This window comes from Pezoporus flaviventris, unplaced genomic scaffold (assembly GCF_033815535.1).
Source record: "Pezoporus flaviventris isolate CSIRO_AGI_PZ_B2104156 unplaced genomic scaffold, CSIRO_AGI_Pfla_v1 ptg000026l, whole genome shotgun sequence".
NCBI classification, from domain to species: domain Eukaryota; kingdom Metazoa; phylum Chordata; class Aves; order Psittaciformes; family Psittacidae; genus Pezoporus; species Pezoporus flaviventris.
In genome coordinates this window covers 499,576-513,589 of record NW_026892574.1, presented here as the reverse complement: position 1 = coordinate 513,589, position 14,014 = coordinate 499,576, and positions in this window count along the sequence as shown.

Sequence of the window (14,014 nt, the reverse complement as noted above, 5' to 3'; positions counted from 1 at the left end):
CATCCAGCTAAGGGAATTTCCCCCATGCTCGGGTGCCTACCCAGCTCAGAGCAAAGCCTGCTGCAGGTACCCATTAGTATTCACTTGAGGTGAAGGACATGAGGGAAGATGAGAGGGCACATTGCTGCAGTAAGCAACCAGCCACTGGTCCCCAGAGAAACCATGTCAATTTGTTTGTGTAGCATTTCTGATGGTGGCTGATGTGTGTCTGAAAGGGTGAGAAGGCACTTGGAGGGTTCTGTGGGTGGTTGCTTCACTCAAGTTGGGTGGAAACCACTCATTCCACCTGGGAGATTCCATACTGTTCCTGAACTTGCTTACCCTAGGAGGGGGTTACTCCTTCAATCTCATCTCCTACAGTGACCATAAAGGACAACTGGTAGGTTTTTAAGGGGCCAGAGCTACCATGTGTGGTGGGACTTGAGGATACTTGTATTTCCTTGAGGAATAACACCTGATGCTGTAGCCAGCTCCCTTCTGCCAAACTCAACACATCCACTGGACAATATGGATGTTTGATCACAAAGGTTCACTGACTTAGAAATATAGTGGTTGTACATCTATAGAAGCCAAGAATAATTTTCTAGGTCTGTTTTAGCTGCTTTGGCTAACTTCATAGGAACAAGGAGAAGGTGCTAGGTGCTGTAGTGCTTATGGGCCTGTGAAGAGGCCCCCCCTTAGCTGGACTGTGCTTGTCAGTGCAGCTGTAGAGCAAACACCTGAAGCATCACATGCTTGTTTAATGTTGTAATGTGGAATAAAATCAAACAAGAACTCACTGCTCTGCTGGGGGCTCTTCTACCTGCTTCAGCTTCCACTTATTCCACTCTGCCTCTGAGGCTTCTGCCATCATCCCTCTTTCTGAATGTGTCCTCTGTGTGACAGGGAAGCAAACCCTGGAATTTCATCTTGGATTTAACAGAAGGAGGTCCCACAGAGGATTTCCTTATGTCTAGGTGGAGAGGTGGGTGAAGGCTTTCTGCGATACCTCATGTCTTTGCAAAGTCCCAGGGACATGCAGTTTGTGAGGTGGCTCTGTGGTGGTCTGGTGCTCTCATTCTGGATCAGCTCTGGCTTTCCTGAAATCTAGGAGACCCTTGAAAGACGAAGGGTTGAGTTATACTGACCATGCCACTACATATCCAGAGTCAGATACCAGCCTCCCGCTTTTATTTTTCATGCCCTAGATATTTGAGCACCGGCCTGGGGAACCTGGCAGGCACTTTCTCTGCTGTTCTTGTTCGTTTTTCTTCCTGTTAACAAAAGGGAACACCAGGCTCCTGCTGTTGTACAGGATAAGCAGCACGCTCTCGGTGTGGTGTCAGCAGTGCGGCCTGCCAGCGACAAAGGCTGCCGGTGTGCTGGGCTGTGTCTGGCCCTGGGACCACGGCCAGCCGGTGGAGGTGAGCAACGAGATTGCTTTTACTCAGCATTAGATCACATCTGAAATGCTGTGTGGGGGTTTGGACACCCCCCAGTCTGCGAAGGAGGTGAATTTAAGCAAGTCATGTGGAGGTTGTGAAAAGGCTGGGGTGTAGGTGGATGGGTTGAGCTGCAGAAGGGTTTTGGGGGGATTCTGGTGGTCATCAGGTATCCATTGGGAGGGTATGGAGGTGAAGAAGCCAGATTCACGTCAGCAGCATGAGAAACGCTGGTTGTAAATGTAAACGGGTCTTGCATCAGACTGGATACGAGGGAAAGTTCTCTCCTCTGAGGAAAGCAGCCTGGTGCTGGAGTTGGGAGCTCAGAGGCTGGTGGAGCTTCACACGTGCATGGTTTTAAGAGCAGACAGGATAAGGCCCAGAGCTGAGCTCCACAGTCCCTGCCTTGAAGGGGGAACGGAGGAGAAGACCCCCTGAAGTCCCTCAACCTCAGTTACCATGGCACTCTCTGGCTAATTAACAGCATCCCTCGGGGAAGGGGGGTTATCCCCACGCTCCATACAGTAACACCCCCCCCCGCAGCAGACGGCCCCCGCGCAAGCAGCCGAAGCTCCCGCCAGTGACCAAGGCGGCCGGGCGCGGCTCCCGCCGTTACCCACTCCAGCCCCTAGGTGGGCTCCGGGACCGCCGGCCCCGCTCCTGGCCTGCCCCGCCGGTGGATGGGGCCGGCGGGACGCGGGCGGGCCGCGAGGAGCAGCCCCGTCCCGCGGCCAGCGGCTGCCGACGGCCACCGAGGAGAGCCGGGCCTCTCAGGGCCGGAGCGCCCCGTTCCCGCCGCCTTCCCGCCCGCTGGGGAGGGGGGGAACCTTTCTCCGCCCTGCGGAACCTTTGCGGCGGAGGCGCCTGTTGCTGCCCGGGGGATCCTGCGGCTGCTCCGGCGGGGGGTGGGGGGGGCCGGACGCTGGGTGATGCGGCCCCCGAGCGGCGGCTGAGCGCCGACACCGGCACGGAGGCGGGCGGGCGGCCACCAGCTCCCGGGGCCCGCCGCGGCCCGCAGCCCCCCCGCCCCCTGCCGAGGTGAGAGCCTAGCGCTGCGGCGCGCCGCTGGAGCCGCCGCCACAATGGGAGCGAGCCGGGAAGGGGCGCGGCGGCGGAGGCCCGCGGCTGCCCTGCCCGCCCCGCCCCGCCCCACCGGGCTGTGTGGACAGCAGCGTGGGGCTACGGCCACCCGGTCCGGGGGGTGGGGGGTTGTGCTACGGCGGTGGGTGAGCGGGCACCCGGGCTGGGGGACAGTGGGGCAACGGCTGCCGGGCCTGGCGGAGCGAGTGGGGGCGGCGGGAAACGGCCCCTCCGCCTGAGGGACCGGGCGATGTTGCTGCCGCCGGGCCCGAGGGTGCGAGGCCGGCGGGGCAATGGTCCCGGCTGCAGTGAAGCGGCGGGACAGCTCCGCCGGGCCGGGGGCGGCAGGGGGGCGGCCGGAGCTGAGCTTGGCGGCGGGGGGAGCGCTGAGCTGCTGCCGGGGCAGGGGGGCGGCTGGGCGGGCATTGCCGGGGTCTGCGGGGCAGGGCGGCTCTGTCAGAATCCTGCCGAGTTTCGGTCGGTGCACGCCGTGTTTCCGGGCCTAAGCGAGTTTCTGATTCTGGGGGGCTGGGGCCAGCGGAGCCTGACGGTGTCCGGCTGTGCCCATGTGCGGTGGTTGTCACACTCCCGCGGTGACAGAACGGCAGCGGTCTGGTCCATAGACGCGCGAAGTCCGTGAGGGACTCGCTGGTGACCTTTGGAGGGGGAGGTTCGGTGTGTTGAGCTGTTACCGCTTCTTATTTGATCCTATCTCACCGCTTTTTAACCTGCTCCCTGCGTGGAAAGGTTTGTGGGGGACTTTTGCTGAAGGTTACGGTGGTGACTGAAGTTCCTGTGCTCAGTAACTGTTTTTGAGAGATGCTCCAAGCTCCACTGATTCCCCCGCCTGCCCCTTCATTGATTTGAACAAAACTGGTTCTTTGACAAGTTCTTAGTAAATCACTGCACAGTCTACATGCAGCTGTGGAGTTTTTATTAATAAAAGAGAAAAAAGGAGCTCTTTTGCCCCTCCTTTATGCTAATAAGATGCTAATGATTACAATTGGTTGCCTTCTTAACTTTCTTAAAGTTGGATATTCTTTGTGGAATATCCTTTGTATGGTTATCCAAGAATCTTGCTTAGTGAATAATTGCCTAACCTACAGGAAATCACTGCAGAAACTTCTGTACTGATGCAAGATGTTCCTGCTGCCTGGTTGAAGGTGGTAACTCCCCTTCTGGACTTAGGGTAATGGACCTTGTGTGGACTCTGTCTGCTTCAGTGCAAAATCAATTAGTTTAGAATAAACAGCCGTTGTTTTAATAGCTCTGCTTTAGGGGCAGTAGCCCCCAGCAGAGAGATGAAACCAAACCAGCCCACTGAGACCACTGCAGGTGCCTTTGGTGGAGCTCTGGTGTGGCCTTGGTTTGCTAATTGAGGTTTCTTTCCCTAGATGTGAAGCTATGCATCCTGAATACACAGAGTGAACAACATAGCTTCTTATCCTGTGACCTATCAGCATCAGACTATAGGGGTTATTCATTAACGGTAGGTGCTGAATGTGACATTTCCAAGAAAAATGCAGTTGCAGCTTTAAGGAGGAGCTGTTGAGGATGTGTGATGTTTTCTGGGTTGGCAGGGCCTCACACTGAATACCACCTTCTCCTCCTCCAGAAAAGCTGTATGTTTTAGCCGCTGTGTTCCAATTGTACGGTACTGGGGTAACTGGTAACTTCTGCATCCCTAAAATATCTTGAAATTCCAGTTCTTATGTTCGAGAGTATTGCAGATCCTGTATGGGAACATCATGTACTCTTTTGAGGAGATGAACCAAACGATGTGTTTTCCATCTCATATCAATAGTGGTTGCATTTCAGTGGAGATTTGAAAAGTACAATCTAGCATAGAAAATTGCAACAGGCCATTACAGTGTTCTCTGGGATCCAAGTTGATGTCATAGAGTAATTCATGTTGGAAGCAGCCTCAGGAGGTGTCTAGTCCAGTCTGTTGCTCAAAGTGGCATCAGCATTACGTTTAGGGCAGGGCTTTGTTCTCTCAGGTCTTAAACCCTCCAAAGACAAAAGATTAATCAGTCTCTGCATCCCTCTTCCAGTGCTTGACTGTCCTCTCAGGGAAAACTGTTTATTTAATGTCAGCTCACAGTCTCTGCTGTTGCAGTTTGTCTCTTGTCCTGCTGCCACATACCTCTGTGCACAGTCCTCTTGATAACCTCTGTGTAGGTACAGGAGATAAGCAGTCAGCTCCCTGGGGAGCCTTTTCTTCTCCAGTCTGGACAGCCCTGTCTCTCACAGCCCCTCTGCACCAAGCAAGTGCTCTATCCCTCTGAGCATCTTGGTAACCCTCCACTGAATTTGCTCTGGTTTATCTATGTCTTGTAGTGGGGATGTCTGAAACTCCACGTGGTGTTTCAGATGGCTCCAGAAGTGCGAAGTGAGAAGGCATGATGGCTTCCTTTGCTCAGACAGGCTGTGGTCTTGATACAGGTCAGCATGCTGTTAGCTTGCATCACAGCCAGGGCACATTGCTGTCTACCAGATACTGCATTCTGTGTTTGTGGGTGCATATACACGTATGTACCTGTATGTATTTATATACACATGCATACAACTGTTCGTCTGTCATCATCCTCCTGTGTATCTATGAAAAGAGCCTCATTAATGTATATCTGTGTATATATGTGTGTGTGGGTATGTACACACATGTGTCAAATTACACTTTCCGCAGCACTGAACAGTTGCTTTTCCATCCTTTCCACACATTCCTGTTGTTGCTAGTGGTGTCCGTCGACTACCTGGCCTTCCCTACTTCTTGTCCTGTGGCACATCCCCTGTCTGGTTGTGCCTCCCAGCCAGCAGGTCTGTCTGTAGCCTTGCCTTGACTTTGTTTCTCAAAATTCCATTGTTTCAAATACCTCTGAGATGTATCAGGTTACTAGGCTAGGAAGGGAGTGGCAGTGGAGCAAGGCTTTTCCCGTGAGGATTGAGTTGAATCCCATTTGATTAAATTCAAATCCAGAATGTAATAACGTAGGAAGTATGTTTTCAAATAGTGTTGTTTATGGGTGCAAGTTAAATGAAACATTTAGATGCAGTATTTTGAAGGAGGCAGTTAGTTGCAGTGCAATTATGTTCATGTAAATTCTTGGAACTTGTTTTCTTCAGGTGCTTTGAAGTTTTGGGGAGATAATACCCCATAGGATAACTATTCTCTGCTAACTGATTTTCTTATTTTAAACTGAATTCTGGAGTACCATTTGATATTCCTACGTGCTTGGTTCAGATATAATTCTGAGACATGTGTTTTCTGCTTACACAAACTGATTTCTACATAATGTTTTCCTGATTGTCAAGTGTGTTTGAGTTAATTACAGCCAGGTTTGCTTCAGAGAATGCTCATTGCAAGACAGGAATTTGTTGTGTTTAAGTGATATTTTTAGCTATATAAAAATAAAAGAATCTATAGAGAGCTGTGGTTTTCCCCTGCCCCCCAGATCAGTGTTTATTAGAGTGCTTGCACCAACACAGAAGTAGAAATCAGACTTGTAGGATAGCATGTGTAGAGTCTGATATTCAAGTAATGCAAAACAATGAACGGAAATTTCTGGTTAACTTTTGGAAACCTTAAGTTTAGTTTCTAGGGGTTTATGTTTATTAAGAAACAATCCTAGAGATGAAGAGAAATGATAAAATAACACCATTTGTTGTTTTGAGAAACAGGCGGAATTAGCTGATGAATTCAAGTGTCATTACATCCTGTGATAAAGAAGAAGGTGGAATTACAGGTGTCTGTGAGAGGGGAAAAATTGTTGAACAAGCACCTTGAGAAGCTCTTTGGACTTCTGAGAACATGGTGGTGGTGCTTTGTTGTTGTTTTGTTGTTTCTTTAAGTCATTTTCTTTTAAACTAGCTAGCTAGTGACTTTAAGTAATGCTTGGAAAGTTACTGATCGATATTTCGTATGTGGTAACCAGCAAATGCTAATTCATGTATTTGTTAACAAAAGGATTGCATCTGAAGTTAAACAAGTTTGGGAGGGGGAAGGATGGAATAGTAGCCATGCAGGTAGAAAACTTATCAAGAATCATTGCTTTAAAAAATACCTCAAACTATAGAAAATAGGCTTTTAGAAGTTCTTGAAGGTCAGACAGACCGTTGACTTGATTTTATGTCTGAAGTGGAATAGCAAAATGTCAGTTTAGTCCTGTGAGCAAGACTAATTCAGTGCTATTGTAATCTCCAAGCAGCTGTGATAATTTAAATCTTGTTCTTGCTCAGTGGGAATGCTGGAGTTCAGGTCAGCCTGACACCTCCAGAAAGCTCGTGGCATTTTGAAGGTAACTAGAATTCGTTTGAAAGAGGAGAAGGAAAATGTATTACATTACTTAAATTTAATAACAGCGTTTTCAGCATGCTCTAAAATATGCAAGTAGGAGCGGTGATTTGAAGCTCTCTGTGGTGGCCTGTCAGCTTGTCCCAGAGCTGCTGTTCTGCAGGTGTATCTGAAGTTTGAATGCAGGAACAAAGAATGGGAGAATGAATCAACTTCTATTAGTGACAGTTGACTATTCAAACATTAGAGAAGACATAAATGCTGGTATGAGCCTGTCTAGAGGAAGTATTGATTCTCTGCTTGAGAAAAATGCTGAATAACGTAATGTCTGAAGATACCATTTAAGGATGCAGAAATCTGAAGTGGAAGACTTTTAGCCAGTTGCTTCAAAAAGAAGCTGAAGAAATCTATTAAGTTGCCCTAGTTTGGCTTGTAGTATAAACAGAGTACAATGCTGAAACTTTGTGAACAGTGCCCTATACTACTGTCCTAAATCCTAGGAGGTTTTGGGCTGTGCTGTGCAGTTGCCATTAGTTTCTTGAACACCTGTCTGAAAAGGAGGAGAGCTGGTGAGATGAACAAGCACCTTGCTGATATGACTTGATGTGACTCTGTCCTCTTCCTCTGCTACACTGCACGCATGATAGAAGCTATAGTAGATGCAATACACTGGCACAAGACACTTTCTACTGCTGTAACTGAAATTTCTACAAGAATTAAGCATCTTAACAGAAGCTCTCTTCTGCCACTGTAACTGGTTCTACGCTGGTGGACTAATTCTTACAGATGAGTAGAAAATCCAAGTTGGAAAAGCTCCATGTACCCACGTGGTTTCTTGTGTTACAAATAGATCAAAATTTTGCTGAACATGAGGACTTTGATCAAGGTCTAACAATTAAAACAAGATGCTTTACATAAGAGAGCCTTAAGAGAGGCACAGAATTTACAAAAGCAGTTAAAGAGGTTTGTAGTGATTTGGCAGATAACTGCTCTGGCATTCTTTGTGGAAAGCTAGCTTGATCTAATTAACAAAGAACTGGAACTGTGCAGGGGCAGAACTGATTACCAAGTGCAGAGCCCTTCTATTACTTGGCTGATATGGCTGATCAGGTACAAAGAGTTTGTAGGACAAGCAATGTATGGGTAAAACTGAAACATGGTGGAGGTAACGGAATCTTGACTTGATCTTTTTTCCCTCAACAATGAAAATTTTTACCTAAAATTTCTGCTTGCAAAGAAAGCTCTTTGAGCCCATCAGAACTGTGGAAATGATATTTTAGAGATGTGATGATTCATCAGAGATTTCCTCCAGTCCTTCATAACCACAAGCTTACCCAGGATATCAGCATCAATTAAGTGGGGGGGGGGTTATGTTTGGAGTTGTTGATTCTGGAATAAATAGGTTGTTAAAGTGTATTGTTTTCATGTGAATTGCTCTGTTGTACCCAAAGACAACAACCAAACCCCAAAGCAAACAAAATCTATGAACCTGACAAAGCCTTGAAAGGGACTGTAGAGTGGAGGTACTCACACAGACTACAAAGTCAACTTGGAGAATGGGATGTTACTCAAAAAGGAACTGATTCAGGAGGGCTGGTGGTAGGATTCACTCAAAATTCTTGAAGGCAAAGAGGCTGTTAAATGGTTGGTGAGTGCCAGTGCTCTGGAGGATCAAAAAATTGTAATTAAAGCTCTTGTATCAAACTTGCGCTTAAGTAAGGGGTTTGTGTGATAGTTGTATTCCCAGGCCTCTTCTAATGATAATCAATGAGGGTGTTGTTGGAAAATGAATCTTGTTTAACAGATACAATTTCATGTATGTTCAGTGAGTCAAAATCTAGATTAAACATAGTGGATGTGAGAAACAGAATATGAATGGAGGATTTTTTTTGGGGCATTTATAGTAGGTCCAGGGCTTTGTAGTATTTTTATCAGTGGCCTGGAAGAAAACATGATGTTAGAGCTGATCAAATTTGTGGATTATGTAAAGGTTACGGTGAGTGGCGAAGCATGAAGAAGGAATGGCAGCTGTGCAGTGTCCTCTGAGTTGTTTGGGTAACTGGGTCTAATATTGTCAAATATGTTTTTATAGAGCTGGAGCACAGTTATGTGTGTTAGGGAAAGACTGCAGGCTGTAGGTCTAGAATAAAGAATTGTTCTTCCAGAAACCAGTGACCTTGGAAAGGATGGCAAGAGCATAGCGGGTTCCTTGGCAGTATGCGAGTCCTCAGAGTAACACTGTAGGTATGAGGGCTACTAAAATAAGCTAATTACTTTTTCAATACTAATGTATATCCATAGTAACAGGATATACTGAATAAGGTCAGAGAGGTGAGATCTGCTGGGGAATATTTTGACCAGGTTTAATATTAGTGTTTTTAAAGAGGTGCTCAAAAGCAACAGAGATGTAGTGCTCAGTGTTGCTTGGCTGATTAAGTCACTCGTTATAAAACTTTTTCTTAAAGTGCTCGATTGGTTTAGCTTATCTCGATGTATTTAAAAGTTACTCAATTTTCTTCGGCCAAAATAGGCTGTGTACCAAAGGGCTCTTTAGTTTAGTGGGAAAAGCTGTGATAGCAGCCAGTGCCTGGAAGTTAAAAAGATTATTTCAAATTAGGAAGAAGGCACAGATTGTTAACAATGAATGTGGTTAAGCACTGAAGGCATTAGGAAGATGCTTGTAACTATTAAGGGAAATTAGGATGTCTCCATCTCTTGAAGACATCAAGTCAGGATGAAATATCATTTGCAGGATATGCATGAGCAATATTTGCACAGGTACACTGTATGTGTGCTTGTAGATCTACAAGTGTAGATGCCACTGTACAAATGCAAGAGTGCTTGAACATGCCAAACAGATCTTGCCCAGTTGTGTTCAGACTAGGTCTCTCTGCTTGCCCAAACTGGGATGAGTTAAATGATCTGATTATGGTAGCTGTTAATTTTCTGTCAAGGGAATAAATGTTCTCATATGAACCACTGTAATTTTTGATGATGTGGTAAGGAAGGGGCTGTATGGGGAAGGACAGGGATGACTCTTTCATTTCCTGAACAAACTGAATATCTACCTGCAGGTTCTTGGTGGCACGTCAGGATAGTTGATTGGGATGTTTTCCTAAACCCGTCTGGGAGGGTGATGGGAAGTAGTCCAGTTGTGACAGCAGCTTACTCCTGGTAGGCATCTTTCCAGACATCTTGATTGTCTCCCCATCATAGAATGAGTGTGTACCCAGTCATGTGATGGATAAAGGGCAGTGGGAAACATAGCCTACAGGAGCTGGATGCTTTCCTTGTGGCACATTGCTGCTAGATGGGCTTTTCCCCAGGTGCTCCCTCAGCTTCAGTAGGAAATGGGTATGCACACCAAACACCTGTTGTGCAGAAGAGGTGCTTCCGGCAAATGTCAGACATAATATGTATGTTCAGTTGCTCTGGTTTGGGGGAAAGGCAGGGGCTATAGCAAGCAACTGACATCACTGAAAGAGACCGTCCTGTTGGAAGAAGTCACGTCCTTGGACCATTTTCCAGCCAAGTGCTCCATTTCCCCTTCTATCGCTTATATTATTACTCACCAAGGCAGGCAAGGTGTTGTATTCTGGTCTTTGCACTCTTGGGCTGTCCTGTGCAGAAAGACTTAGGTATAAAATCCTTTTGTTGAGGGAAGCTGTTTATATCTTAATCTTTGAAATTCCCTGCCTCTTAGAGGGGGTGTGTCTTTCCTAACTGTTACCTCGTCTGATTCATTTTGCTAACGAAGAGAAAGCAGTGAAGAAAGAGAGACAGAAGTGGTTATAAATGAAGTTTCTTTACTTGCAGTCTTACAAGGATCCCCTTTTTCTGCAAGTGATCTTCTGGCTTCTCTTTACATTTGCTTCTGCTCAAGGAGTGTTTCGAGTTAGAAAGTCCTTTCCCTCATGTGCATTTTTCTCCTTGCCTGTGGCTGTTGCGGGCAGTTGCATCACTAGAGGGCTGGTGGAGTCCTGCATCTGGCTGCGGGGTCTCATGCCTCAATGCAAGCTTTGGAGAGTTGATACAACTCGGTGTGTAGCCCTGAGATTTCAGTGATTGGCAAGAGACAGGCAGCAATGTTGAGTTATAATCATAGTCTAGACAGCATTTTTGAGCTCTGTATGTCATTCTGGAGGGCTGTCAGCCTCCGCAGCAGACCAGACTTAAGAGGACACAAAACTTGAACTTGAGGCTCCTTTGTCTTATTTTTCTGTTACAGGTAATCATTGTGAACTAGAATGGCTCTGATAGTAATGATCCTTCTTTTCTAAATTTTTTGCCAATCTCTGTCAGTTTTCTAATGTTTTGGATTCTAGTTTTCCTTAAAATATCCTGTCATGTACTTTAAATGGAATTCTCTAGTTTTTCCAAGTCTTGCTGATTTCACTACAGCTGTTGTTATTATTGTGGGAAAATTAGAACGTAAGAACTGCAGACGAGCGAGAGCTGAAAACGAAGCTGTAATTTAGCTAACATTTCTGCTGATTTCCTTATGGAAACTCCAGAATGGTACCAAAAAACCCCAACTTTGACTCCAGACACTCTTTCTAGATTTCCAGAAGTAATGAATCTTCCTTTTGAACTTCAGTTTGTATTTTTAAATACTGAGTAAAAAACCCCTCACCTTTACCTTACAGAAAACGGGTTTGAAAGTTGAAATTTGAGATGCCTTTTCCTTAAATAAAAATAATCCTGCAATCTCACCTTCATTTTTTACTGTCCAGGTTTCAGGTTCGCTAGGTTGTGCTAGTAACATGCTAGCCAAAAGAAACTCAACCCTACCCTTTAACGAGTTTTTTGAGCTCTTGGAGATTCTCGGTTTTGTTTTCTTCATGGGTGGCTTTTTGATTTGTGTTTAGTGTCTTAGAAAATAAAAAAGGCTGTGGCACAGGGGAAGCAAACAAGTTTTTGGCTGTTACTCTGTGAAATCCCATCACTTTCATGCTGCTGCTCCCCATGAGTATTGTCACCTAACTCCACCTCTCTTGGTATTTATGGTAGGGAAGATTGAGGGGGAACAGAGTTAATTGTCCAGGAGGCTGGATGAGATTTTGGGGATGGGTGAGGATTGCAGAACTCAGGAGATTTCAGGTTTTTCTGCTTTGTTATGGCTTACAGTGTTGGAACTCCTCCTTCATCCTATACCAGACAGGTATCTTTCTCGTGGCTGCTGAGGAGGCCTGCCTCTTCTCTCCTCAGCTATCTCTTTGCTTGTCTGTGACATTAGTATTAGTTTGTAAAATGTCTAAGGGGTTACCTGTGGCCTGGGTCAGTAAACGGGGACCAAGAGTAGTGGTTTCTGGAGTGGCAACTTCATTGGTAACAGGAGAAAGAATAGGGAAAGTCTTTTAGAAGTTCATGACAAAGGTCGTTATGCCTCCTTGACTGAGCAGTTTGGGTGACGTTCAAGAGTCAAGTGAAACAAGCCCAAAGCCAGCAGGGAATGTGTGAGAGGCTGTGTATGCCAGTGTGTATTTGTGGCTGGAACTCCACAGTGGCCCTAGGTTGCACAGGGTGGGTTGGGGTGTCCTGCTGTTGCAGGACGGTTAGTCCTCCAGTGGAGAAAGCAGTGTATGCCAGGGCTTTTCAAGCAGACAGCAAAGTATAGTGTAGATTGTGAGCAGAGCAAAGGTGTTTGACATCATGAATAAAATAATGTATTGATGCCCTGCAGATCTCAGGAAAAGGTCTATGTTCTAGGACAGCCCAGGAATGTCTGCTTATCCCAGATGTAATAAAATACAACATGAAAACAAAGAAAGGTAGAGGGATAAAGCAAGTGATTTTCTTTTATTCAAGTACTAAAAATTAGCCCTTGATCTCGGGCAAGGGCATCATGGCCAAAGAAAATTCCTCTTAATGAAGTTAAAGAAATTACCCATTTGTTCTAATGGTGCAGGTTGCATTGCTTCCCTTTGATACCACACAGAGGTGTTCTTTCATCAGTCCTGCTTGAGTGCATTTAGGAGAACATCTGCCCTTACCTGGAGAAGTTTCTGTCAGTGCTAGTTACTAGTTTCTTTAGGTCAGGGCAGGTTATCTTCCTGCTCCCCAGAATAGAGCCTTATCCATTTATTGCCTCTTTAATGCCAGTACCCAAATGTAATTGCAAGGACCTGTTCACAGAGGCTATAGTTAAACATGAAGGACTTGTGTGAGGAGATCTGTTGGTATTTTGCTTTGAGCTCTGAGCAGTTTAAAAGTGTTTGCTATGGGGAGAGAGATGTGCACAGCAAAGGTGTCTAGCTGCATGGTATATTTGATGATACTTTTGCCCTTTGAATGGCAGTTGCATTGATTTGTCAATTAAAAAAAAACCCAAACCCCAAATGAACTTCAAAAATAGATACCCTTCCACACAAACCACGTAGCGATGCCATGACTATTTAAAGGAGGAGGCAATTGAGAGGACTGAGTATGAGAATGTTCATGTCTCGCCTCAGATACATGAACCAGCCTTTTGATTGATGTTTGTATTGAAGGTAAGGAAACTGTCACAAGGACCACCTCACTTGCTCAAATCAAAACGCTGTCCCTCCCCTCTATTGCAGTAGCATTCTGGCCACTCTCCATGGCTCTGTGGGCAGTGATGCCAGCTTGGTCAGGCCATACCCATGGCTGCATATTCCCACCATCTGACTGTTTTAACCCTTGTGCCTGCACAGCTCTTCTTGGAACTTTGGATTAAAACGCATATGGGAGCTGAATTTTGCTTCCAGGTTGGTTTTCAGCGGAATCAGTTTGCTGTTCAACCATGCAGATAGTTGTGCTGGCGCAGTACGCAAGCTGTGTGCTGGTGGGAAAGAGCAGCTGCTGCAGAGAGTGTGTCCGAGGCCTGAGAAGCTGCAATCAGCAAGAGGGAAAATGGGTAATTTAATGAGGGCTAAATCTTTATTATCCTTCTGATGCCTGTGAAATCTGAAAACTGTTTGTCAGTGTCAGAGCATGTCACTGTCTCTCTAATTGGTAGGATTAGCATCAGGTTTTGGTTGCCATCTTCTGTTTGTTACTCTCTTTAGGCTTTGCATTTATTATTTGCATCACTCATGGATGAAAGTGAAAGAAACTGCATTCATAGTGTAATCTAACTGTCCAGAGGTTTAGATTACTTTTGCTGCATTGCTACTTGTCTGAAAAGGGGGCTGGCTCTGGCTTCTCCTTTCCAGAAGCAGTGCAAGAATTGTACATTCCTTCCTTAAAAGAAGTGCCAGGG